General features: G+C 44.6%; 1 protein-coding gene across 6 annotated transcripts in view; it reads left to right on the top strand.

Annotated features, from left to right (window-relative positions):
- Positions 1–19,093: 19,093 nt before the first annotated feature.
- The window catches only part of tbpl1 (TBP-like 1), a 48,772-nt gene continuing 40,199 nt past the window's right edge, over positions 19,094–27,666 (top strand). For 5 of the 6 annotated variants that reach the window (XM_072553828.1, XM_072553867.1, XM_072553837.1 and 2 more), the window contains exon 1: positions 19,094–19,288. The gene's annotated coding sequence lies outside the window, so the exon portion shown is untranslated. Of the gene's footprint in view, positions 19,289–19,378; positions 19,502–27,666 lie in introns of those variants that run through there. The other variant, XM_072553848.1, reaches the window with a different exon arrangement.

The raw sequence follows: 27,666 nt of genomic DNA on the forward strand, positions 1-27,666 counted from the left end.
CTATAATTGAGGTGGGATGGGTCTTTGATTATGTTGGCCACTTTTCCAAGGCAGTGAGAAGCATAGATGGAGTCAATGGATGGAAGATTGGCTTGCATGATTGACTGGGCTGTGTTCACAACTCTGTTGTTTCTAATGGTCCTGGGCAGAGCAGTTGGCAAACTAAGCTGTGACTATGAATTATTAGTAGTTTGCAAGGAATTGAGTTCTGGTGCTTTAGTTAGACAATTATTCAAGGCATGATGGGAGAAAATATTTATTACATGCAATAGCACACCAATGGAGTGAACGTGGCATTTACCTTCTTCCTTTCTCGTTAACAATGATTGTGAGTATTCCTTGCTCACCAGCACCATCTATTGGCAACCAGTGAGAGATTCATTACATTCTACAGTGTTTAAATCCAAAATAACAAAAATTAGATAGAGCCATAACTTGAGAAAACAAAACACGTAAATTTACTTTAATATTAAATTTTACCTTGCAATTTTAATCCTTGATACTATATTGGTGCAGAAAATACTAACTGATTTTGCAACAAGTTAATGTAATGTGTCAGATGTAGCATAGTACAACTCTGCTAAGTTGGAAACATGGGAACATTGGAAATATAAGCAGCAGCAAGTCAATAAGCCTGTTGAGTCTGTTCTGCTCTTCAAACAGATAAATCTCTTTAATCTCTGGAAATGTATCAATTTTTATCTTGAATATGCACCCCCACTTGGGTAGAGAATTCCAAAAATTCCCCACTCTCTGAATGAAGAAATTCATTCTCATCGCAACTCTAAATAGCCTGCTCCTTATTTTGATGTTATTAGTATGCAAGTCAGACATCAGGCTGAAATCTGGCTTGATAAATCATATTTCTGTTTTCTTGGGTTTAATGAGGTGATCTCTCATTGATACATAAACATGCAATATTGCAAATTTGGTTTTATTAATAAAACAAGAGTGTAATCCACAAAATAAATTAAGATAAAATGGAATAAATTAAACATTTACATACAACACAAATTTAAAGTTTCCAAACAATAGTGCACATATTATAAGTAAAATGAAGAACTACAAATGCTGGAAAACTGAAACAAAAACAGAAATTACTGGAGATAATCAGCAGGTCTGGCAGCATCTGTACAGAAAGAGTAGTTACCACTTCAAGTCCAGTGACCTTTGAAAGGGCAAGTACACCCTTTCTTAGATAAAGATGCCAAAGCTGCACATAATACTACAGGTGTAGTCTCAACACAATTGCAGCAAGTCATCTTTACTCCTGTACCCAGACCCCTTTATAATGAAGGCCAACATGCCAATTTCTTTCCTCATTGCTTTCAGCACTTGCATGTTAGTTTTTAAGTGACTTGAATACTTAAACACTTTGGACATTAACACTTCCTATCCTTTCACCAGCTAAAAACAATTTGTCTTTTTGCTTTCTTTACCAAAATGGATAATGCCTCATTTATTCACATTATATTCCAACTGCCATATTCTTGCCCATTCATTTAACCTATCCAATTTTCTTTGACGCCTCCTTGAATGTTCTTCACAACTTTCATTAGCACCTAGTTTTGTGGCATAAGTAATTTTGGAAACATTACAACTTGTTCCCACATCCAACTCATTTATACTGATTGTGATCCGTTGTTCAAGCACTGATTTTTTCAGTATACCACTGGTCACAGCATGCCATCTGAGAATAGAATCGTGAAGTGATAGAGTTATACAGCATGGAAACAGACACTTTGATCTAGCCCATGCATGCTGAACAGATAGTGTGGGCTAAGGTTAGAAACAGGAGAGGAGAGGTCACACTGCTTGGAGTTTTTTATAGGCCTCCGCAAAGTTCCAGGGAGGTGGAAGAGAGGATTAGCAAAATTATTCTGGGTAGGAGTGAAAGGAACAGGATGGTCATTATGGGGACTTTAACTTCCCCAACATTGACTGGAAATGCTATAACTCCAGTATGTCGGATGGATCAGTCTTTGTCCAATGTGTACAGGAGGGTTTCCTGACACAGTATGTCGAAGGGCTGACAAAAGGGGAGGCCACACTGGGTCTGGTGCTTGGTAATGAATCAGGCCAGGTGATTGATTTAGTTGTAGGTGAGCACTTTGGAGAGAGTGACCATAATTCAGTTACGTTTAGTTTAGCCGTGGAAAAGGATAAGTACGTGCCACAAGTCAAGAGTTATTGATGGGGGAGGAGCAATTATAATGCGATTAGGCAAGAATTCGGATGCATAGAATGAGGTAGCAAAATGCAGGGGATGCAGACAATGGAAATGTGGAGCTGGTTGAAGGAACAGATATTGCGTGTCCTTGAAAGGTATGTCCCTATCAGACAGGGAGGAAGTGATAAGGTAAGGGAACCGTGGTTTACAACATAAGTTGCATTTCTTGTTCTGAAGAAGAAGAAGCCTTATGTGTTGATGAGGCAAGATAGTACAGATGAGGCGATGGAGAGTTACGGATCAGCTAGGAAGGATTTAAAGAGAGAGTTAAGAAGAGCAAAGAGAGGACACGAGCAGCCTTTAGCAAATACCATAAAGGAGAATCCTAAAGCATTCTATAGGTATGTGAGGAATAAAAGGATGATTAGGGTAGGAATAGGGCCAATCAATGTCAGAAGTGGGAAGTTGAGTGTGGAATCTGTGGAGATTGGAGAGGTGCTAAACAAACAATTCTCATCGGTTTTCACTCAGGAAAAGGAGAATATTGTTAAGGAGAAGAATGAAGTATGAGATATTAGACTATAAAGGATCGAGGTTTGTTACGAACAGGTGTTATCAATTCGAGAAGGAGTGAAAGTAGACAAGTCCCCTGGTGCCAGGTGGGATCCCTCTGGAAAGCTAGGGAGGAGATAACAGAGCCTTTGCCTTTGATATTTGAGTAATCATTGTCTACAGGTTTGGTACCAGAGGACTGGAGAATTGCAAATGTGCCCTTGTTCAAGAAGGGCAGTAGAGATGACCCAAGTAGTTAATAGACCAGTGAGCCTTACTTCTGTTGTAGGAAAGGTTTTGGAAAGGATTATAAGAGATTAGATTTATAATCGTCTAGCAAGCAACAATTTGATCTGGTTTCGTCAAGGGCAGGTTGTGTCTCATAAACGTCATTGAGTTTTTTGAGAAGTTGACCAAGCATGTAGATGAGGGTAAGGCAGTTGATGTGGTATACATGGATTTCAATAAAGCCTTTGATAAGGTTCCACATAGTAGGCTGTTGGAGAAAATGCAGAGGCATGGAATTGAGGGTGATTTAGCAGTTTGGATTAGAAACTGGCTTTCTGAAAGATGGCAGCCAGTGGTGGTTGATGGAAAATATTCAGTCTAGAGTCCGATTACTACTGGTGTGCCATGAGAGTCTGTTTTGGGACCACTGCTGTTTGTCATTTTTATAAATGACTTAGACGCAGGCATAGGTGGATGGATTAGTAAATTTGCAGACGACACTAAAGTCGATGGAGTAGTGGACAGTGTGGAAGAATGTTACAGGTTGCAGGGGGACTTGGATAAACTGCAGAATTGGACTGAGAGGTGGCAAATGGAGTTCAATGCAGCTAAATGTGAGGTGATGCACTTTGTGAAGAATAACAGGAAGGCAGAGTACTGGGTCAATGGAAATATTCTTGGTAGTGTGAGTGTGCAGAGGGATCTTGGAGTCCATGTACATAGATCCCTGAAAGTTGCCACCTAGGTGGATAGTGCTGTGAAGAAGGCATACGGTGTATTAGGTTTCATTCGTAGACGGATTGAACTCTGGAGCCGCAATATCATGCTGCAACTATACAAAACGCTGGTGTGGCCGCACTTGGAATATTGTGTACAGGTCTGGTCGCCCCAATACAGGCAGGATGTGGAAGCATTGGAAAAGGTGCAGAGGAGATTTACCAGGATGTTGCCTGGTCTGGAGGAAAGGTCTTATGAGGAAAGGCTGAGAGACTTGAACCTGTTCTCATTGGCAAGAAAAAGGCTAAGGGGGGATTTGATAGAGACATACAAGGTGATCAGAGGATTAGATAGGATAGACAGTAAAAGTCTTTTTCCTAGGATGATGACATCAGCGTGAACGAGAGGGCATAATTACAAATTGAGGGGTGATAGATTTAAGACAGATGTCAGAGGCAGGTTCTTTACACTGAGAGTGGTAAGGGTGTGGAATGCCCTACCTGCTAATGTCGTCAACTCAGCCACATTAGGGAGATTTAAACAATCCTTAGATAAGCACATGGATGATTTTGGGATAGTGTAGGAGGACAAGCTGAAAATAGTTCACAGGTAGGTGCAACATCGAGGGCCAAAGGGTCTGTTCTGCGCTGTATTGTTCTATGTTCTATATCATAAATTAATCTAGTCCCATTTGCCAACATTGGCCCATATCCCTCTAAACCATTCTTATTCATGTACCCATCCAGATCACTTTGAAATGTTGTAATTGTACCAGCGTCTACCAATCTTTAGCAGTTCATTCCATACAAGCAGCATCCTTTGCATGAAAATGTTGCCCCTTAGGTTCCTTTTATATCTTCCCCCTCTTACATTAAAACTATGCTGTCTAGTTTTTGACTCCCTTACCCTAGGAAAAAAGACCTTGTCTATTTACCCTGTCCATGTCCCTCATGAATTTATAAATCTCCGTAAGGTCACCCCCTCAGCCTCCGACACGCCAGGGAATATTGTCTCAGTCTACTCAACCTCTCCGTTTAGCTCCAACCCTCCAATTCTGGCAACATTCCTTTAAATCATTTCTGCACCCTTTCGAATTTAACAAAATTTTTCCTATATTAGGGAGATCAGAATTGAATGCAGTATTCCAAATGTGGCCTAACCAATATCCTGTATGCTGCATCCCAACTCCTATACTCAATGCAGTGATCAATGAAGGCAAACATACAAATACCTTCTTCACCATCCTGTCTACCTGAAACTATGATTCTTCACCCCAAGGCCTCTTTGTTCAGCAATACTCTCCAGGATGCTACCATTAACTGTATAAGTTGTGCCTGATTTGCCTTATCAAAATGCAATACCTTACATTTATCTAAATTAAACTCTATCTGCCACTCCTTGGCCCATCGGCTCACCTGACCAAGGTCCAATTGTGCTCAGAGATAACTTTCTCCACTGTTCACTACATCACCAATTTTGGTGTCATCTGCGAATTTAGTCACTATTCCTCCTAAGTTCACATCCCAATCATTTATTTACTGTAAATGATAAAAGCAGTGGACCCAGCACCGACCCTTGTGGCACATTGCTAGTCACAGGCTCCCAGTCTGAAAGACAACCCTCCACCACCACCACTGTCCGTCTCCCATCTTCAAGCCAAGTTTGCATCCAAATGGCTAGCTCTCCCTGGATTCCATGTGATGTAGCCTAGCTAACCAGGCTACCATGTGAAACCTTGGTGAATGCCTTGTCAAAGTCCATGTAGACAACATCGAACACTCTGCCTTCATCAATCTTCTTTGTAATTTTTCAGAAAGCTCAATCAATTTCCCATGAACAAAGCTATGTTGACTATCTCTAATCAGTCCTTCCCTTTCAAAAACATCTAAATCCTGTCCCTCAGAATCCCCTCCAACAATTTACCCACCATTGACATCAGACTCACTCATCTATATTTTCCTGGCTTTTTCTTTCTACCTTTCTTAAATAATCGCACCACATTAGCAATCTTCCAGTCTTCTGGTACCTCACCTGTGGCAACAATGATACAAGTATCTCAGTAACGGGCCCAGCAATGACTTCCCTAGCTTCTCACAAAGTTCTGGGATACACCTGATCAGGGCACAGGGATCCATCCACAGTTATGCCTTTTAAGAGGTACAGTACCTTCTCTTCTGTAATATGGACACTTTTTAAGATATCACACTTTATTTCTTCAAGTTCCCCAGCATCCGTAGCTTGCTCCACACTAAATACTGATGTGAAATACTCTTTTAGTGTCTCATCCATCTCCTGCATTTCCACACAGAGGCCTTGTCAGTTTTTAAGGGGACCTATTCTCTCCGTAGTTACTCTTTTGCCCATAATATAATTGTAGAATCCCTCTGGAATTTCCTTAACCTTATTTTCCAGATTTGTTTATTCCTGTTCTCTGTCTTCTGTCTGTGAATCAGTTTCTCAATCCATAGTACAGTGGCAAATTATCTTTGGTCACATACATTCTGATGTTTTTGCTAACCTTCTGTGTGGCATCTTTTCCAAAGCCTTCTGAAAATCAAAATATATCACATCCATTGGTTCTACTGTTTTAATACTACAAGTAACATCCTCAAAACTCCAAGTTTGTCAAACATTATTTCCCTTTTATAAATTCAGATTGATTCTGCCCAATCCTACTGTTATTTTCTGCAGCCAATTATCAAATGCTTTATAATCGTTTGCAACATTTTCCCGACAACTGATTTCAACAAACAAAGTTCTCCATTTCCTCTCTTGTACCTAACTTAAATAATGGGGTCAAATTTATTACTTTCTAGTTTACAGTAAACTTTTCAGAATATGTACAATTTTTAAACATAATCGTAATTCATCAATTATCTCTATAGTCACCTGCTTCAACACTGTGGGATATAGCTCATCTGCTGGCATGAATTTAAAATTGCTTAGTTTTTCAATTATTTTCCAGTTCTCCTTTTGGTGTGTGGGTTAGTGGCACAATGGATAATGCTTCTGACTTCGGATTAAGTTGTAAGTTTGTAAGTTCGACTCCTACCTAGCTCAGATGAGTTTGGGGCGGGGGCGACACAGTGGCACAGAGGTTAGCACTGCTGCCTCACAGTGCCAGAGACCCAGGTTCAATTCCCGCCTCAGGCAACTGTTTGTGTGGAGTTTGCACATTGTCTACGTGGGTTTCCTCCAGTTTCCTCCCATAGTCCAAAAATGTGCAGGTTAGGTGAATTGGCCATGCTAAATTGCCTGTATTATTAGATGTAGGGGAATGGGTCTGGGTGGGTTGCTCTTCAAAGGGTAGGTGTGGACTTGTTGGACCTGTTTCCATACTGTAAGTAATCTAATCTAATCTAATCTAATCATCAAAGTTTCCTTATATTTCTCCTTGCTAAATGTGTCTTTCCATCTAGCTAGAGAAACCTTTGCACTCTTTGTTTGTATTGTTTTGTGGCTTACCTTCATATTATATTTTCCTTCTCCTTATCAGTTTCTTGGTAATCCATTGTTTATTCTAAGTTGCTCCCAATCCTCAGTCTTATTAGGTTCTAGGTTCAAATTCTATTGAGGACCTGAACACAAAACAAAATGTCCAAAGTAGCACTGGGAAGATGCTGCAGTGTTGGTGTTTTCTTTTGGTATATTGTAAGATAAACCAAGGCCTTATCTGTCCTCTCAGTTACCAGCAAAAGATCTCATAGTACTGTTCAAGGAGAATAGGAGTGTCATTGCTGGTGACCTGAACACTATTTATCTCTCAGGAGTAAGTGAGGACTGAAGATGCTGGAGATCAGAGTTGAGAGTGTGGTGCTGGAAATGCACAGCGGGTCAGACAACATCTGAGGAGCAGGAGAATCGAAGTTTCAGGCATAAGCCCTTCACCAGGAATCTGATTTCTGATGAAGGGCTTATGCCTGAAACATCAATTCTCCTGCTCCTTGGATGCTGCCTGAGCTGCTGTGCTTTTCCAGCACCACACTCTCCACTATTTATCTGTCAATCAACATTACAAAAAAAAACTGGTTGTTAACAAATTGCTGTTTGTTGGAAGTTTGTGTGTACAAACTGGCTGTTGCATTACATTCCACACAACTTGACTATTCTTCAACAATATTTAATTAACTTTGAAAAGCTTTGGGATGTCTGGTGGTTGTGAAATATATATATGTGTGTATGTGTGGGTGTGTGTGTAAATATTTCCTTTTTTAAATTTAAATTTCCAAAATTAGAGATAGAGATCTCTCCTTTAGGACTGAACCAAATTATGTTGCAGTTATATTTCCAATATTCCTTCATAATAGCTTTCTACTATATAAACAACAACTACGCTTGAATAATCTTGCAGTAACTTGAGCTGTCTTTTTAGAAAAAAATTACTTTTTAGAGTTCTTGTGAGGATTTGTAGCTCGGGTTGTGGATGAATTACTTTTATGTAGAACTCTTCACAATATTAGAATGTCAAAAATTATTTCACAGCAAATAATGGATTGTTAAAATTGTAGTCGCTCCTGTAATGTAAAAATAATGACAGCTAGTTTGTGCAAAGCAAGGCCCTACAAAGAACAATTATGGTAATAATTAGATAAATTAATTTAATAATTGAAGGCATAAACAATTATCAGGATCATTGATCAGGAGAACTTTTCTCCACTCCTTTATTAGTGGCAGGGGAGATGGATATCAGCACAAGGTCATATTTTATTTGAACTTCAGATAATGTTGCTAACGTTTAAGTTTCATGAAGGAGATTGTTATGGAAGTCTACAAACTGATGCATTGACTCCATAAAATTCACAGCAGGACAAAGATCACATTAACAATCCTGTGGTTGTGAGGTTGGCCCTAGCTATGAACTTTCATTTATCTGATTCCATCGACGCAACTGCGGTATGATCATCAAGCAAATCAAAGTGTCGTACCCTGGCAAAAGTCATGATGTATTCATTCTGCAGTAATTCATTGAATATCAACTAATATGCCAAGCAACTGGGGCTACTGAACAACAGACATTTGTGACTGACATGGATCGTGAATACAGTTCACAATTCACACATACAAGTATGCATCACGCATTCAATAAGAGCAGTGCTGATGCAAGAAATCTGATGGAGCAGGAAGTTGGCATCCTGAAGCAATTACTCTATTGCCTGGATCTTGAGAAGCCCTGCAGTATTCTGATGAGCGGGTGTTGAGATTTGTTATGAGATTTTGTTATTTGTTATGATACACTGCCACACCCATTAGGGAAAAAGCTGGAAAAGGTAGCAAAGGCTGAGAAAGAGGAAACAAATTAGGTTCTTTCTGCACAAGACTTGCAACATTAACTATTTCAGTAGCCATACAAACTATTCGAATGTGATTCCCCATTTATCAGAAGTTCCACACCCCATACCTGCCCTCTATTATTCACCAATACATCAAAAATAAAACCTGCACAAAATATCCATTCCAATTTAAATGTTAAAATGACATCATCCATACAAAATAAACTGATCATCAAGAATAATAATATTGTTACAGAGATAACTCCACTCAGGCCAGTACCCTGTCACCAAATCACCCTTTATTTCACATGCATAGTACTTGACACTGGTCCGGCTAGCTCTCAGAATGAACAGAACCTCTGACACTCCTGTTTATTATTTTAACTTTTTTTATTTTTCCTTTTTTGTTCTTTTTTTGATACTCCTTTTTTTTTATTACCCCCACACTACCGCCTAACTGCAGGAGTGCTTATTTTTTTTCCCCAGCACCCATGTTGTGTGTGTGCAGGTGTGAGACAAGGTGCACAAATCTTTATTCAATTTCCACCACCAGGAAGATAGGAAAACACCCGAGTGGCCAGTGACCAGCAGTGCCCTTCACAAAAAAGGGCAATGCTGTGTGATCAACACTCTTGTTTTTCCTTCTTTTTTTTTCTTTTTCTTTTTTTATTTAATCCCCACACTACTGCCTAACTGCAGTAGTGCTTATTTTGTTCCCCAGCACCCATGGTGTGTGTGTGCAGGTGTGAGACAGTGAGAGGCGTGTCCGGACGGTGGAGGAGGGAGAAGAGGTGGACGGTGTGCAGCAGCAGTCTAAATAGGGCCCTCCTTTTTACCCCCTAGAAAGGAACAAAATTAAAATTCCGGAAGCTGCTCAGGTTGTGGGGCACAGGCTCCTGCGGGAAGTACGGGACCTTGGGGCCAATGTGAAATTCCATCCGGGCTGGGATGAGCGCGGACGGGATTCCACCGCACACCTGAGCGTCCTCCAACTGGTGCACTACGTCGGGTCGGAGCACCGCTGTTTTAAGGGACACTCCTGATAATTTGTTTTAACTGCGGTAGTGCTTAGATACTGTTTATATTTTTTCTTTTTTCTTTTATTTCTTTTTTTTTAACCCCCACACTACCGCCTAACTGCGGTAGTGCTTATATTTGTCCCAGCACCCATGGTGTGTGTGTGTAGGTGTGAGACACAGTGAGAGACACAAAGTGCATGAATCTTTACTCAATTTCCACCACCAGGAAGATAGGAAAACACCTGAGTGGCCAGAGACAAGCAGTGCCCTTCACATCAAAGGGCAATGCTGTGTGATCAAAACAGTGAAGGGGAGGGTAGGGACTAAATCAAAATAGAGTTGGAGGGGAAAATAATGCACTCCACTCCCTGTGGTGCCCACCTCTCCCTGAACGACTCCAGGGGGTTGGTGGACACCGCGTGCTCCTACTCCAGAGACACCCGGGCTCTAACGTAACCGCGGAAGAGGGGCAGGCAGTCGGCCCTAACGACCCCCTCCACAGCCCGCTGCCTGGACCTGTTGATGGCCAGTTTGGCCAGGCCCAGGAGCAGACCCACAAGGAGGTCTTCAGACGTGCCCTCCCTCCTCCGTACCGGGTGCCCGAAGATCAGGAGCGTGGGACTGAAGTGCAGCCAAAAGCAGAGGAGGAGGTTTTTCAGAAAATCAAAAAGGGAGTGCAAATGCCCACACCCAATATATACATGATCCAAGGACTCCACAGCGCCACAGAACAAGCAGTTGGGCTGGGAGTCCGTGAACCACCGCAATCTGCGGTTGCAGGGGACTGCTGCGTGCAGCACCCTCCACCCCAGATCCCCGAGAGAAAGGGGGAGGATTCCCACGTAGAGAGCCCTCCACTGGGGATCCCCACCGCCCGGTGGCAAATGGGCACACCAAGGCGTGTCCGGGCGGTGGATGAGGGAGAAGAGGTGGACAGTGTGCAGCAACAGTCTATACAGGGCCCTCCTTTTTACCCCCTGAAAAGGAACAAAATTAAAATTCTGGAGGCGGCTCAGGTTGTGGGGCACTGGCTCCTGCGGGAAATATGGGACCTTGGGGCCAATGTGAAATTCCGTCCGGGCTGGGGTGAGCGCGGACGGGATCTCACAGCACACCTGAGCATCCTCCAACTGGTGCACTATGTCGGGTCTGAGCACCGCCGTTTTAAGGGACACTCCTGTTTATTTTTTTTTTCTTCTTTTTTTTTAGACACAAAGTGCACCAATCTTTATTCAATTTCCACCACCAGGAAGATATGAAAAACACCCGAGTGGCTAGTGACAAGCACTGCCCTTCACATCAAAGGGCAATGCTGCGTGTTCTCCTGGTTGTGTGTGTGCAGGTGTGAGACACAGTGAAAGACACAAAGTGCACCAATCTTTATTCAATTTCCACCACCAGGAAGATAGGAAAACACCTGAGTGGCCAGTGACAAGCACTGCCCTTCACATCAAAGGGCAATGCTGTGTGATCAAACAGTGAAGGGGAGGGCAGGGACTAAATCAAAATAGAGTTGGAGGGGGAAATAATACACTCCACTCCCTGCGGTGCCCACCTCTCCCTGAACAACTCCAGGGTGTTGGTGGACACCGTGTGCTCCTTCTCCAAGGACACCCGGGCTCTAACGTATCCCCTGTTTATTTTTTTTCTTTTTTTTTGTGTGTGCAGGTGTGAGACACAGTGAAAGACACAAAGTGCACGAATCTTTATTCAATTTCCACCACCAGGAAGATAGGAAAAACACCCGAGTGGCCAGTGACAAGCACTGCCCTTCAAACTACAGGGCAATGCTGTGTGATCAAAACAGTGAAGGGGAGGGTAGGGACTAAATCAAAATAGAATTGGAGGGAGAAATGATACACTCCACTCCCTGCGGCGCCCACCTCTCCCTGAACGACTCCAGGGTGTTGGTGGACACCTCGTGCTCCTTCTCCAAGGACACCCGGGCTCTAACGTAACCCCGGAAGAGGGGCAGGCAGTCGGCCCTAACGACCCCCTCCACGGCCCGCTGCCTGGACCTGTTGATGGCCAGTTTGGCCAGGCCCAGGAGCAGACCCACGAGGAGGTCCTCGGACCTGCCCTCCCTCCTCCGTACCGGGTGCCCGAAGATCAGGAGCGTGGGACTGAAGTGCAGCCAGAAACAGAGGAGAAGGTTCTTAAGAAAATCAAAAAGGGAGTGCAAACGCCCACACCCAATATATACATGGTCCACGGACTCCACAGCGCCACAGAACAAGCAGTTGGGCTGGGAGTCCGCGAACCACCGCAACCTGCGGTTGCAGGGGACTGCTGTGTGCAGCACCCTCCACCCCAGATCCCCGAGAGAAAGAGGGAGGACTCCCGCGTAGAGAGCCCTCCACTGGGGATCCCCACCGCCCGGTGGCAAATGGGCACGCCAAGGCGTGTCCGGACGGTGGATGAGGGAGAAGAGGTGGACGGTGTGCAGCAGCAGTCGATACAGGGCCTTCCTTTTAATATCCTTAAAAGAAACAAAATTAAAATTCCGGAGGCGGCTCAGGTTGTGGGGCACAGGCTCCCGCGGGAAATATGGGACCTTGGGGCCAATGTGAAATTCCGTCCGGGCTGGGGTGAGCGCGGACGGGATCTCACAGCACACCTGAGCATCCTCCAACTGGTGCACTACGTCGGGTCTGAGCACCGCCGTTTTAAGGGACACTCCTGTTTATTTTTTTTTTCTTTTTCCCAGCACCCATGGTGTGTGTGTGTGCAGATGTGAGACACAGTGAAAGACACAAAGTGCACAAATCTTTATTCAATTTCCACCACCAGGAAGATAGGAAAACACCTGAGTGGCCAGTGACAAGCACTGCCCTTCTCATCAAAGGGCAATGCTGTGTGAGCAAAACAGTGGAGGGGAGGGTAGTGACTAAATCAAAATAGAGTTGGAGGGGGAAATAATACACTCCACTCCCTGCGGCGCCCACCTCTCCCTGAACGACTCCAGGGTGTTGGTGGACACCGCGTGCTCCTTCTCCAGAGACACCCGGGCTCTAACGTAACCGCGGAAGAGGGGCAGGCAGTCGGCCCTAACGACCCCCTCCACGGCCCGCTGCCTGGACCTGTTGATGGCCAATTTGGCCAGGCCCAGGAGCAGACCCACAAGGAGGTCTTCGGACCTGCCCTCCCTCCTCCGTACCGGGTGCCCGAAGATCAGGAGCGTGGGACTGAAGTGCAGCCAGAAACAGAGGAGAAGGTTCTTAAGAAAATCAAAAAGGGAGTGCAAAAGCCCACACCCAATATATACATGGTCCACGGACTCCACAGCGCCACAGAACAAGCAGTTGGGCTGGGAGTCCGCGAACCACCGCAACCTGCGGTTGCAGGGGACTGCTGTGTGCAGCACCCTCCACCCCAGATCCCCGAGAGAAAGAGGGAGGACTCCCGCGTAGAGAGCCCTCCACTGGGGATCCCCACCGCCCGGTGGCAAATGGGCACGCCAAGGCGTGTCCGGACGGTGGATGAGGGAGAAGAGGTGGACGGTGTGCAGCAGCAGTCGATACAGGGCCTTCCTTTTAATATCCTTAAAAGAAACAAAATTAAAATTCCGGAGGCGACTCAGGTTGTGGGGCACAGGCTCCCGCGGGAAATATGGGACCTTGGGGCCAATGTGAAATTCCGTCCGGGCTGGGGTGAGCGCGGACGGGATCTCACAGCACACCTGAGCGTCCTCCAACTGGTGCACTACGTCGGGTCTGAGCACCGCCGTTTTAAGGGACACTCCTGTTTATATCTGTCAGCTTGTGCTCCCTAATTGGAGCAGGTTAATAGCCCCAGTCAGTTCCCACTCATGAGGTCCACCTTGGTGACCTTGTTACAATCACAACAGTACACTGTTGGAGGCTATTCAGACTAATGCGTCTTTGAATGTACAATTCAAACAGTGCTTCTCGCTGGACATCCACCTACACATTCCTTCTTTTCTGATGTTAATTCCATTCGTTTTTGACTGTCTGGATTGAAACTGCATCCAACGTTGTCTTGGGAAGCACATTCCAGATTTTAAACAAAAACAAAAGTTGCTGGAAAAGCTCAGCAGGTCTGGCAGAATCATGAAGAGAAATCAAAGTTAATGTTTTGGGTCCGGAACTGAAACGTTAACTTTGATTTCTCTGCCCAGATGCTATCAGATCTGCTGAGCTTTTCCAGCAACTCCTGTTCTTGCTTCTGATTTACAGCATTCCCACTTTTTTCAGTTTTTACATTCCAGATCTTAATCATTTACTCCAGAAAAAGTTTATCTTCGTTATATTCTGATCAGTGTGCAAATAAACTAATGATATTTAATTTTCATCATTTGACTTTCGTATTTAAGATTTTCATGGACTGAAAATTGGGTTTAAAAAGGAGAAATACTGACCTAAAATGGGTGTTGTGATCACCTGACACAACAAGCAAACTCAGGAACCTGTCAATAAATAAGGATCAATCTGCCAAAATTAACTTAATTAGTACTCAGATCTGTATCTCCCAGTTTATTCAAACCTTTCTGACAGTTACACATTAAGATTGAAAGCTCTAGGATCAGTTTGGGAGAACAACAAACAGAAATATTCAGCAATATCCAAATGAACTTTTATCAACAGCTGTTTCTGAGCAGCAGAGGAGACACAAGAGAAACTGGATTTGTGAACAAGAACTGGAAGACACTTTCTGCCTGTTTTTTTTCTCTCTCTCTCTTTCTGAATCTCTCTCACACAACCCCAACCACATGATTTGGCTCATGAAAAAAGCAACAGGAAAAACAATAACAATTCACTAGGAAGTCCAGGACATCTACAGCTTCAACAGCAGCAAGGAAACCAGATTTATAATTAGGTTCAGGTCTTTGCATTTTTGCAATTTGAAGACTTGAAAAAGCTGTAACTGCAGCTGCTTTCACCTTCCTGTTTGTACTCTATATCCTTCTCACCAACTTTGAACTTTCTTTGAAAGCTTATTACTTTTCACTGTGTTTACTGTTATGTTTTATAAAGTTTTTCAATTCCTTTCACTTTAGAAAAACAGGGGACTGACTCTCTGTTTGTGATCAAGTAAAATGTGTTAGGTAAATACTAAAAAAAGAAAAAAATCATTAAAGTATTTGTTCTGATCCACTGAAAGGATACTAAAGAAGAAGCACATTGTGAGTCCTCCTCACCTGATTGCACCAATTTGGGGCATAGCATGTGATTCAAAATACCCGTCTAACCAAACAGTGGGTCAACAAATTGCTCCGTCAAAAACATTTATTGAATCCAAGATTAAAAGTGGTAAGTTGCTCGTGTTCAATGTTAACTGTTCCATAGAGCATTTTCACAAAACTTTTTCAAAACTAAGAGCCTTGTTGTTTGAAGAATTTAAAACAATAGCTTAAGCATTTTAGGTGGAATTCTGCCCAAAACCCAGGAAAGCAGAAATTGCAAATATGGCAAAATATCTAGAGATCGAACCTGAGGGTAATGAAACAGAGAGAACTAAGATTAGTACTTGAATTTCAGCAAAGAGGAAAGAAGAGAGAATCAAGACAGGTGAAAATAGAGAATTCCAGGCAAGAGAGAATGAAAGAGAAAGGCAATTTAATTCCCTACATTTGATCCCTACATTTGATGAGAGGAGGTGGAGACACCTTTGTTATCTCTTTTGAAAGATTAGCACAACAGTTAAAGTGGCCAGTCCCATTGTTGGACACTGCTGTTACAGAGCAGACTGATAGGGAAGGCTCACAAATTTTGCCTCCTCTTACCTGTAGACCTCTGACTATGAGGCAGCAAAAGGAGCTATTTTCATTGGGTACAGTGAGTGCCAGAGGCAAAATAATCTATACCCTCAAGAAATGGCCTGATGAGACATGTTTACAATATGAGTATCTTAAACAGTTTCGTTTTGAAAAGTGGGTATGGGTGCTTAAAATCAAAGCTATTTATGAAAATCTTTGTGAAGCAATTCTTCTTAATGAGTTCAAAGACTCCATATTCGATAGGATTCAGACTCATTTCAAGGAACAGCGGATAGCTGGGCCCAGATAGGCAGACCTTCTGGCCAATGACTGTGAGTTGACATAGAGATCCAGGAACTCAGAGAAGATATCACAGGCCAGAGAGAAAGATAAGGACAAAGCAAATACGCTGGAGTCAACTGAAGAGGAAAGCTGTGATCCTTCTTCACCTGGTGGTAACAATGTTTTCATTTCAGCTTTTTTCAATTACCTTAAATCTGTGCCCTCGCATTCTTGATCTTTCCATTGTAGGTTCAGTTCCTCTATCTACTTTGAGAACTTGTGCATTAACTTACTGTCTATCTACATGTGCCTTGAACCACCCAGTGCTCTTAGCAGTGTTTCTTCAGTGGCTGTGGCATGGCTGGTAGAAAACCTTGGAGTCAAAAGGTGTGGTACTGGAAAAGCAGAGCAAGTCAGGCAGCATCCGAAGAGCAGGAGTGTTGTTGTTTCGGGCATAAGCCCATCATCAGGAATGTGGGGGGTTGCCCAAGAGATAAATAGGAGGGGGGGTGGGCTGGGAGGAAGGTAGCTTGTAAGGCAATAGGTAGATGATGGCGGGTGGGGGGAGAGGAGTGGTGATGGTGATAGGTTGGAACAGAGAGGATAGTTGGAAAGGATGATGGACAGCAAGTTGGAGGGCTTGGCACCGTCCGCTTGAACTGTTCTACCTGTCCATCTTCCTTCCCACCTATCCATTCTACCCTCCTCCCTGACCTATCACCATCACCCCCCCGCCTTCATCTACCTATTGCCTTCTGAGCTACCTTCTCTCCAGCCCCAACCCCCTCCTATTTATCTCTCAGCCCCCTTGGCCACCACCCCACCTCACATTCCCAATGGCTTATGCCTGAAACGTTAGCTTTTCTCCTCCTCCTTGGATGCTGCCCGACCTGCTGTACTTTTCCAGCGCTAAAACACTTTTTGACTGAACCTCCTGCATCTGTAATCCTCATTTTCCCTTGGTAGGAGACCTCTGCCTGTCTTTCAGTGAGACTGCAAATAACTTTTGATAATTTCCTCAAGAAGCCCTGGACCTTGAAGGCTTAATGTCAGACTGCACCAGCTCACAAGGTGGGTATCAATCTATGCCAGAAGACTGGCAGTGGCAGAGTGAAAATCAGGGGAGTATAAACAGAGTCATAGTTATACAGCATGGAAACAGACCATTTGGTCCAACTTATCTATGCCGACCAGCTATCCTAAACTGACCTCTTCCCATATATTTTCTACACCCTTCCTATTCATGTACCCATTCAGATGCCTTTTAAATGTTGCAATTATACCAGCCTCCACCACTTCCTTTAACAACTCTTTCAATACATGCACCACCTTCTGCGTGAAAACGTTGCCCCTCAAGTCCCTTTTATATCTTTCCCCTCTCACCTTAAACCTATTCCCTCTAATTTTACACACCCTTTGAGGGGCAGCAAGTTCATATTCTATGGAGTCAGTGGCCTGAACTTTTGTTTGAGGCGGGTATGCAGACAGATTTCTTGACTTGCAACACATGCCCGAGGAAGAAGTGCACAGAACAGCAGATTCTTCATTGGGAGAATGATGGTGGTGGTGGCAGCAACAGATTTAGGATAGCTGATGAGTCTAGAAGGGGGTACAAATATACGTTGATCACTAATTTCTTAAATTCTTCCTAAATCAGTTATGTAAGGTGAAAATGTGAAACTCAATGAGTACATCAATAAGAAAGGTTTGGAGGGATAAGGGCCAAATGCAGGCAAGTGGGATTAATTTGGTTGGGGAACATGATTAGCATAGACTAGTTGGACTGAAGGGTCTGTTTCTAAGCTGTATGATGATAACTCAATCCAATAAAGCGGTTGAAGCTGATAATTATGAATTCAGCCAAATTAATTTCAATGGATTATTATGTTAAGATTGCCAGGTTCTATTTTCTCATCTAAGAAATGGCCAATGTTCTGGGAGGACAAGGACTTGAAAGCTCTCCTTGAAGTGACGGCATTGGCATTAAAGACTGAATGGAGATTGCACCTAATAGTCCAAAATCGCACTATGTGCCTCATTACGTTTTTTGCATCTCAGCATCTTAATAGTAAGGTAAAACTGCAGTAGAGGAGGAAATAAAAGATGTAAATCCTGCGTCCCCATGACCCATTCAGCCCCATATTTTCCTAAGATCTATGAATCAAGATTCAGCCTGCTCAGTCACAGTAAGACAGATGTAGCAGAAAGCCACAATACTGAGTAGACACCCTCCTCAAATGTAAAGACGGCTGACACAGATGCATTCCACTGAGTATGGGAAACAAAAGAGGGCCATTGTGGCTCAGTGATAGTGTCCATACCTGAGGACCTGGGTTCAAATCCCAATTGCTCCAGAGGTGTGTAATGACATCGCTGAACTGGTAGATTAGAAAATATCAAGTGAAACAAAGAGATCCCAGACAAAGGAGATAATTCGGTTGGGAGGAAATTTGCATGCAGTATTGTTGTGTGAACATTACTTGAACTAAGTGATATAAATTACATTAATTTCAAGTTAGCATTTTTTTAAACAAATGCTTAAAATTTTGGGTCCAAAAATGAGATTCGTCGATCCATGCTTCATTTTCTGAAGGCTGACGAGATTTCAAACTTCAATTCTGCTTTTCCTCCATAGATGCTGCCAGATCTGCGACGTTTTTTTTCTAGCAATTTCTGATGATCTTTTTGTTCCTTTTCTAGCGTTTCTCAGGAACACATTTAAAAAGACGTTAAATAGGTAGATGAGGGAGAGAGGACTAAAAATAATACGAGAGACGAAATGGGGTTTAAAAAAAAAGCGATTGGTGCAGACCTTTACATTACACAATTTTACATCATGGTTTTTGTTCCCCCCTTCCTTTGTCAGAGCTTTTAAATTTCTACATATGCTAGTCTGCTGCAGCCCACCCCTACCATCCGGACCGTTCTCTTCAGCCGTTGGTATCAAACGCGAAACACTCAATCCATCCCGACACAGAACCGCGACTGAGTCTGCGCAAAGCGCGCGCAGCCCCGTCCTCCTCCACAAGACCCCCCGCATTCAAAATCAACGGATCGCCGGAAATCCTGCCCATCCTTAGCTCTCATTGGCTGTCTGCCAACAGGTGCTGTCCTCCAACTGGCGGGTGCGGCTGTCGGTCAGAAGATGCCCGCACGCTTCCGGGTCTCGGTGCGTGCTCGAACAGTCAGTGTTGGAACGTTCGCTCCTGGACCGTTAAACTGCCTCGTTGCAAGCAACAACAACAACAACATCAACAACATCGGAGGAGGAGGAGGAGCCGGATCCGGAGCCAGGCGGTCGAGCGTGGGCTGAGCCGATGCGAAGGAGAGAACGGTGAGGAGCCTTTCCATTACTTTCTTTAGGACTTTGTGAACATGCGCGGCGGAGTTCCGACATCCGGTTTTGTTTGGGGCCTTTGAATTACAAAAAAAAATGGCAAGGAATCGGCGGCGTTAAGAGCGGGATCGGTGGCGGTGAGGTTGTGCTGAACCTCGGACCTCCTGTGAGTGTGATCGGGGAAACAGGGATAGACGGAACCTTCAGGAGGTGATGGCCCATCGACTCATTGACGCTGTGTGTCTGTGTCTGGAGGTTGACCTGGCCTCAGGGTTTGTTTGGTCCTCAAAGTGTTCGGTTATTTCAGGTGTAAAAGCGCAACCCCCAGAATCTGTTGGCCCCTCGCTGCTGTCCTGTATGTGTCCTTGAATTTATAATGTGACATGATTAGTGTAATGTAACGAATGTGAGACAGCGACGAATGTTTCCTCCCACATACAGATATAGAGTTGTCTAGGTTGCTGCAGGGTCCAGCTGGTTCTCAGTGGGTTCAGTTGCCAAGGGAGAGGAATGAGTGAGCTGGGACGGTCAGCCTGACCAGACAGCAGCTGCTACTGCACAGAACTGGGTCAGCAATATTATCAATAACATAAAACAGATATTGCTGGGAAAACAACTCAACACGCGTGGCAGCATCTTTGGAGAGGAAGCAGAATTAACATTTCTGGTCCAGTGTCCCTTCTTCAGAACTGGATCCCAAATGTTAATTCTGCTTACCCTCCAGAGATGCTACCAGATCTGCTGGGTTTTTCCAACAATTTCTGTTTTGGTTTCTGATTTACAGCATCTGCAGTTCTTTGTTTTCTTGTTCAAGATTGTTATGTTATTTTCATCAACCTCCTCAGTTACTCTATTAAAGCAAAAAAATCAGAATGGTATGTTGCTTCCTTGGTGCAAGGATCAAGGATGGCTCAGAGAGGGTGCAGAATGATCTCTCGGGGGAGAAGGGCCAGCAGGAGGTCATTGTACACATTGGAACCAACGACATAGCAAGGGGAAAGGTTGAGATTCTGAATGGTGATTACAAGAGTTAGGCAGGAATTTAAAAAGGAGGTCCTCAAGAGTTGTAATATCTGGATTACTCCTGGTGCTACGAGCTAGTGAGGGCAGGAACAGAAGGATAGACCAGATGAAAGCATCGCTGAGGAGCAATTGTTCGGGAGAAGAATTCACATTTTTGGAACATTGGAAGCTATTTTGGGGTAGAAGTGACCTGTACCAGAAGGACGGATTGCATCTAAATTGGAAGGGGTCTAATACACCGGCAGGGAGATTTGCTAGAGCTGCTCGGGAGTATTGAAACTAATAAGGTGGAGGGGTGCGACCCAGGGAGATTAATGAGGAAAGATTTCAATCTGATACTGGTACAGTTGAGAACAAAGGTGAGTCAAACAGTCAGGGCAGGCAGGTACAAGGCAGAAAACAAGGTAGGACTGATAAATTAATCTGCATTTATTTCAATGCAAGAGGCCTAACAGGGAAGGCAGATGAACTCAGGGCATGGTTAGGAACATGGGACTGGGATATCATAGCAATTGCAGAAACGTGGCTCAGGGATGGACAGGACTGGCAGCTTAATGTTCCAGGATACAAATGCTACAGCAAGGACAGAAAAGGAGGCAAGAGAGGAGGGGGAGTGGTGTTTTTGGTATGGGATAGCATTACAGCTGTGCTGAGTGAGGATATTCCTGCAAATATATCCAAGGAAGTTATTTCGGTGGAACTGAGAAATGAGAAAGGGATGATCACCTTATTGGGATTGTATTATAGACCCCCTAATGGTCAGAGGGAAGTTGAGAAACAAACTTGTAAGGATAATAGGGTGGTTATGGTAGGGGATTTTAACTTTCCAAATACAAATTGGGACTGCCATAGTGTTAAGGGTTTAGATTCTGGAGTAGTGGTGCTGGAAAAGCACAGCAGTTCAGGCAGCATCCAAGGAGCAATAAAATCAACGTTTCAGGCAAAAGCCCTTCATCAGGAATACAGGCAGAGTGCCTGAAGGGTGGAGAGATAAATGAGAGGAGGGTGGGGGTGGGGAGAAAGTAGCATAGAGTACAATGGGTGAATGGGGATGGGATGAACGTGATAGGTCAGAGAGGAGTGTGGAGTGGATAGGTGGAAAAGAAGATAGGCAGGTAGGACAAGTCATGGAGACAGTGCTGAGCTGGAAGTTTGGAACTGGGATGAAGTGGGGGAAGGGGAAATGAGGCAACTGTTGAAGTTCACATTGATGCCCTGGGGTTGAAGTGTTCTGAGGCGGAAGATGAGGCATTCTTCCTCCAGGCGTCTGGTGGTGAGGGAGTGGCGGTGAAGGAGGCCCAGGACCTCCATGTCCACAGCAGAGTGGGAGGGGGAGTTGAAATGTTGGGCCACAGGGCGGTGCGGTTGATTGGTGCGGGTGTCCCGGAGATGTTCGCTAAAGCGCTCTGCTGGGAGGCGTCCAATGTAGAGGAGACCGCATCGGGAGCAACGGATGCAATAAATGATATTGGTGGATGTGCAGGTAAAACTTTGGATGTGGAAGGCTCCTTTAGAGCCTTAGATGTAGGTGAGGGAGGAGTTGTGGGTGAAGGTTTTGCAATTCCTGTGGTGGCAGGGGAAAGTGCCAGGACGGGAGGGTGGGTTGTAGGGGGGGGGCATGGACCTGACCAGGTAGTGTGTTTGCGAAAGGCTGAAAGGGGTGGGGAGGGAAATATATCCCTGGTGGTGGGGTCTGTTTGGAGGTGGTGGAAATGTCAGCGGATGATTTGGTTTATGCGAAGGTTGGTAGGGTGGAATGTGAGCACCAGGGGGCTTCTGTCCTTGTTACGGTTGGAGGGGTGGGGTCTGAGGGCGGAGACGTGGGATGTGGACGAGATCCTTTGGAGGGCATCTTTAACCACATGGGAAGGGAAATTGCGGTCTCTAAAGAAGGAGGCCATCTGGTGTGTTCTGTGGTGGAACTGGTCCTCCTGGGAGCAGATACAGTGGAGGCGGCGGAATTGGGAAGACGGGATGGCATTTTTGCAGGAGGTAGGGTGGGAAGAGGTGTAATCCAGGTAGCTGTGGGAGTCAGTAGGTTTGTAAAAAAAAAAAAAAAAGTCGCTGTCAAGTCTGTCATCATTAATGGAGATGGAGAGGTCCAGGAAGGGGAGGGAGGTGTCAGAGATGGACCAGGTAAATTGAAGGTCGGGGTGGAATGTATTGGTGAAGTTGATGAATTGCTCAACCTTCTCGCGAAAGCACGAGGTGATGCCAATGCAGTCATCAGTGTAGCGGAGGTAGAGGTGGGGAGTGGTGCCGGTGTAATTATGGAAGATGGACTGTTCTACGTAGCCAGCAACGAGACAGGCATAGCTGGGGCCCATGCAGGTGCCCATGGCTACCCCTTTGGTCTGGAGGAAGTGGGAGGATTCGAAGGAGAAATTGTTAAGGGTGAGGATCAGTTCGGCCAAACGAATGAGTGTGTCAGTGGAAGGGTACTGTTGAGGACGTCGGGAGAGGAAGAAACGGAGGGCTTGGAGGGCTTGGAGGCCCTGGTCATGGCGATGGAGGTGTAGAGGGACTGGATGTCCATGGTGAAGATGACGCGTTTGGGGCCAGGGAAACGGAAGTCTTGGAGGAGGTGGAGGGCATCTCCATCAATGACGACCGACTTAACACTGATATTTTTTACAAACCCACCGACTCCCACAGCTACCTGGATTACACCTCTTCCCACCCTACCTCCTGCAAAAATGCCATCCTGTATTCCCAATTCCTCCGCCGTATCTGCTCCCAGGAGGACTAGTTCCACCACAGGACACTCCAGATGGCCTCCTTCTTTAGAGACCACAATTTCCCCTCCCACGTGGTTAAAGATGCCCTCCAATGCATCTCATCCACATCCTGCACCTCTGCCCTCAGACTACACCCCTCCAACTGTAACAAGGACAGAAGCCCCCGGTGCTCATCTTCCACCCTTCGCATAATCCAAATCCTCCACCGACATTTCCGCCACCTCCAAACGGATCCCACCACCAGGGATATATTTCCCTCCCCACCCCTTTCCGCCTTCCGCAAACACCGTTCCCTCTGTGACTACCTGGTCAGGTCCACGCCCCTCTACAACCCACTCTTCCGTCCTGGCACCTTCCCCTGCCACTGCAGGAATTGCAAAACCTGTGCCCACACCTCCTCCCTCACCTCCATCCAAGGCCCTAAAGGAGTCTTCCACATCCATCAAAGTTTTACCTGCACATCCACCAATATCATTTATTGTATCTGTTGCTCCCGATGCAGTCTCCTCTACATTGGGGAGACTGGACGCCTCCTAGCTTTAGGGAACATCTCTGCGACATGCACACCAATCAACCGCACCGCCCTGTGGCCCAACATTTCAACTCCCCCTCCCACTCTGCTGTGGACATGGAGGTCCTGGGCCTCCTTCACTGCCGCTCCCTCACCACCAGACGCCTGGAGGAAGAACGCCTCGTCTTCCGCCTCAGAACACTTCAACCCCAGGGCATCAATGTGGACTTCAACAGTTGCCTCATTTCCCCTTCCCCCACCTCATCCCAGTTCCAAACTTCCAGCTCAGCACTGTCCCCATGACTTGTCCTACCTGCCTATCTTCTTTTCCACCTATTCACTCCACCCTCCTCTCTGACCTATCACCTTCATCCCCATCCACACTTACCTATCGTACTCTGTTACTTTCTCCCCACCCCCACCCTCCTCTCATTTATCTCTCCACCCTTCAGGCACTCTGCCTGTATTCCTGATGTGAAGGTCTTTTGCCCGAAACGTCGATTTTACTGCTCCTCGGATGCTGCCTGAACTGCTGTGCTTTTCCAGCACCACTAATCCAGAATCTGGTTTCCAGCATCTGCAGTCATTGTTTTTACCTTTTAAGGGTTTAGATGGAGAGGAATTTAAGTGTGTACAAGAAAACTTTCTGGTTCTGTATGTGGGTGTGCCTACTAGAGAAGGTGCAAAACTTAACCTACTCTTGGGAAATAAGGCAGGACAGCTGACTGAGGTGTCCCTTTGGGACCAGCAACCATAATTCTATTAGTTTTAAAGTAATGATGGAAAAGGATAGACCAGATCTAAAAGCTGAAGTTCTAAATTGGAGAAAGGCCAATTTTGACGGTATTAGACAAGAACTTTCAAAAGTTGATTGGGTGCAGATGTTCACAGATAAGGGACAGCTGGAAAATGGGAAGCCTTCAGAAATTAGATAATGAGAATCCAGAGAAAGTATATTCCTGTTAGGGTGAAAGGAAAGGCTGGTAGGTATAGGGAATGCTGGATGACTAAAGAAATTGAGGGTTTTGTTAAGAAGGAAACATATGTCAGGTATAGACAGGATAGATCAAGTGAATCCTTAGAAGAGTATAAAGGAAGTAGGAGTAAGAGGGAAATCAGGAGGGCAAAAAGGGGACAGGAGATAGCTTTGGCAAATAGAGTTAAGGAGCATCCAAAGGGTTTTTACAAATACATTAAGGATAAAAGGGTAACTAGGGAGAGAATAGGGCCCCTCAAAGATCAGCATAAAAGTGGATAAATCCCCTGGACCTGATCAGGTGTACCCCAGAAGTCTGGGAAGCTGAAGAAGTGATTGCTGGGTCTCTTACTGAGATATTTGTATCATCGATAGTCACAGGTGAGGTGCCAAAAGACTGGAGTTCGGCTAATGTGGTGCCACTGTTTAAGAAAGGTGGTAAGGACAAGCCAGGGGAGTATAGACCAGTGAGCCTGACATTGATGGTGGGCAAGTTGTTGGAGGTGATCCTGAGGAACAGGATATACATGTATTTGGGAAGGCAAGGAGTGATTAGGGATAGCCAACATGGCTTTATGCATGGGAAATCATGTCTCACAAACTTGGTTGAGTTTTTTTGAAGAAGTGGGTCTGTTTCCATGCTGTACATCTCTATGACTCTAAGTAACAATGAGGATTGATGAGGGCAGAGCGATAGATGTGATCTACATCGACTTCAGTAAGGCATGTGACAGGGTTCCCCAAGGGAGACTGGTGAGCAAGGTTAGATCTCATGGAATACAGGGAGAACTAGCCATTTGGTACAGAACTGGCTGAAAGGTAGAATACAGTGTGGTGGTGGAGGGTTGTTTTTCAGACTGGAGGCCTGTGACCAGTGGAGTGCCACAAGGATCAGTGCTGGGTCCACTACATTTCATCAATTATATAAATTATTTGGATGTGAGCATAATAGGTACAGTTAGTAAGTTTGCTGATGACACCAAAATTGGAGGTGTAGTGGACAGCGAAGAAGGTTACCTCAGATGTGTCAATGGGCTGAGAAGTGGCAGATGCAGTTTGATTTAGATAAATGTGAGGTGCTGCATATTGGGAAAGCAAATCTTAGCAGAACTTATACACTTCATGGTAAGGTCCTAGGGAGTGTTGCTGAACAAAGAGACCTTGGAGTGCAGGTTGATAGCTCCTTGAAAGTAGAGTCCCAGGTAGATAGGATAGTAAAGAAGGCGTTTGGTGTGCTTTCCTTTATTGGTCAGAGCATTGAGTACAGGAGTTAGGTGGTCATGTTGCGGCTGTACAGGGCATTGGTTAGGCCACTGTTGGAATATTGCGTGCAGTTCTGGTCTCCTTCCTATCGGAAAGATGTTGTGAAATTTGAAAAGGTTCAGAAAAGATTTACAAGGATGTTGCCAGGGTTGGAGGATTTGAGTTATAGGGAGAGGTTGAGTAGGCTAGGGCTGTTTTCCCTGGAGCATCGGAGGCTGAGGGGTGATCTTATAAAGATTTATAAAATCATGAGGGGCCTGGATAGGATAAAAAATGAGTGTTTTCCCTGGGGTAGGAGAGTCCAGAACTAGGTTTGTTTAGGATGAGAAGGGAAAGATATAAAAGAGACCTAAGAGTTAACTTAGAGGGTGGTACGTGTATGGAATGTGCTGCCAGAGGAAGTGGTGGAGGCTGGTACAATTGCAACATTTAAAAGGCATCTGGATGGGTATATGAATAGAAAGGGTTTGGAGGGATATAGGCCAGATGCTGGCAGTTGAGACTAGATTGGCTTGGGATATCTGGTCGGCATGGACGAGCTGGACCGAAGGGTCTGTTTCCATGCTGTACGTCTCTATGACTCTATTTCTATTTGATTTGACAATTATGGTCTGCCTTTTACAAATCCGCCATGGTTATCCTTAATCAATTCAAACCTCTCCCAACTGCTTTTTTAAGCAGATTCCCCCACACCCCCGATTTATTCTTTCCAAGATCATACTCACACTGCTGATTATACTGATCTGTTACTCGGATTGTCCTGACATTTCCTTGAATAAAAATGACACATTTGATACTTTCCAATCCTCTGGTATCATCTCTGTATTGTGTTAATATTTGAAGATTATGGCAGGGCTTTCTGTTATTTTCAGCCCTGCTTCCTTTCGCAACCTTGATACAATTCATCTGGGTCACTTTGCTTGCCTCTTTAACCCTAGACACCTTTCCTTAAAGATCATTCATTGTTCTATAACAAACGTTTCCAATAATTTCTATTATGGCAAATTACATTCTGTTCAAGGAAACTCGCCAGAACACACTTAAGATATTTTTCGCCCTCCTTGCCCACTATGAATTTACACGTATGCATTGTAAATCTGTTTTTGTATTTGTTGTTGCCCTTCTTAGTACCATATTAGATGGAAGGAGAATATGTCCTCTTATAATCTCACATTATGCATCCTCTTCATCCTTTGTACTGATTCCCAGTCCCCTTGAAGTCAAATTGAAGTGCTTCTCAACTGTGAGAGAACCTTCATTTTGAGGATGTTGGTCCTCACCTTAGAGAAGTCCTTCTCTCTGTTTTGATCAAGTGACTCCTGCTGCAGAACAGGTCTGGACTCCTCCAAAATCTGAACCATTTCCCTGAGCATCATCCTTCAGGTGACACACTGATCTTCTTTTTCCTACTGTAATTAACATAATACTGTAATTAACATAATTCAGTAATTCAAATGGTGCTAGCTTTATATTCCTATGTTGTATCAACCAGTGGAGTTCATTAACTGCTCTTTCATTGTCGTTGGTACTGAGATGTCTCTGTAGAATATTGAATATTCAGCGCACTCTCTCATTGATCATTATTACCTTGACATTGGGGAAGGAACACACCATACAGGGTTCATGATATTGCTTGTGGAAATAAGTGTTGGTCTCTTAACTACGAAATGACCTCTGCAAATTTACTCTGCTGTACCTTCCTATGCAATCTCTTGCCCGATGATGCTGTGATCTGAAAAGCGCTCCTTCAGGGTAGTGCTAACTGTAGCTCCTCCATCTGTCTGCAAAACTTGATGCAATTAATCATTCACCTCTGATTGATCTAACATTATTCGGGTGGATAGGACCGTACTCATCTGATTCC

This window comes from Chiloscyllium punctatum, chromosome 3, assembly GCF_047496795.1.
Source record: "Chiloscyllium punctatum isolate Juve2018m chromosome 3, sChiPun1.3, whole genome shotgun sequence".
Lineage (NCBI taxonomy): Eukaryota > Metazoa > Chordata > Chondrichthyes > Orectolobiformes > Hemiscylliidae > Chiloscyllium > Chiloscyllium punctatum.